This window comes from Rhinopithecus bieti, unplaced genomic scaffold, assembly GCF_001698545.2.
Source record: "Rhinopithecus bieti isolate Rb0 unplaced genomic scaffold, ASM169854v2 scaffold_80899, whole genome shotgun sequence".
In the NCBI taxonomy this organism is placed as follows: domain Eukaryota; kingdom Metazoa; phylum Chordata; class Mammalia; order Primates; family Cercopithecidae; genus Rhinopithecus; species Rhinopithecus bieti.
The window spans coordinates 1-728 of record NW_016903351.1 but is presented as its reverse complement, the minus strand read 5'-3'; the positions used below and the strand labels follow the sequence as shown (position 1 = coordinate 728).

The 728-nt window shown below is 46.8% G+C and overlaps 1 pseudogene across 1 annotated transcript; it reads left to right on the top strand.

Annotated features, from left to right (window-relative positions):
• Positions 1-6: 6 nt before the first annotated feature.
• Positions 7-442, top strand: LOC108526081 (protein UXT pseudogene; annotated as a pseudogene). The gene has a single exon (XR_001884409.1). The product of XR_001884409.1 is annotated as a protein UXT pseudogene (transcript).
• The last annotated feature ends 286 nt before the right edge of the window (positions 443-728 follow it).

The following is a 728-nucleotide window of genomic DNA, read 5'->3' as shown; positions in this document are numbered from 1 at the left end:
GGGACTTGCGAAAGGTGCTGGACCGTCGAGACAAGGTATATGAGCAGCTGGCCAAATACCTTCAACTGAGAAATGTCACTGAGCGACTCCAGGAAGCTAAGCACTCGGAGTTATATATGCAGGTGGATTTGGGCTGTAACTGCTTCGTTGACACAGTGGTCCCAGATACTTCACGCATCTATGTGGCCCTGGGATATGGTTTTTTCCTGGAGTTGACACTGGCAGAAGCTCTCAAGTTCATTGATCGTAAGAGCTCTCTCCTCACAGAGCTCAGCAACAGCCTCACCAAGGACTCCATGAATATCAAAGCCCATATCCACATGTTGCCAGAGGGGCTTAGAGAACTACAAGGCCTGCAGAATTTCCCAGAGAAGCCTCACCATTGACTTCTTCCCCCCATCCTCAGACATTAAAGAGCCTGAATGCCTTTGAAAAAAAAAAAGAGACAGGGTCTCCATCTGTCACCCAGGCTGCAGTGGCATGATTACAACTCACTGCAACCTCGAACTCCTGGGCTCAAGCAATCAGCCTCCCAAGTAGCTGGGACTACAGGCATGCATCTCCACACTCGGCTAATGCAATTTTTTTTTTTTTTTTTTTTTTTTTTTTTGTAGAGATAGGTTATTGCTATGTGGCACAGGCTGGGCTTGAACTCCTGGCCTAAAGCAATACCCTTGTCTTGGCCTCCCAAAGTGCTGGAGAGTCTAATTTTTTAAGAGAACATTATA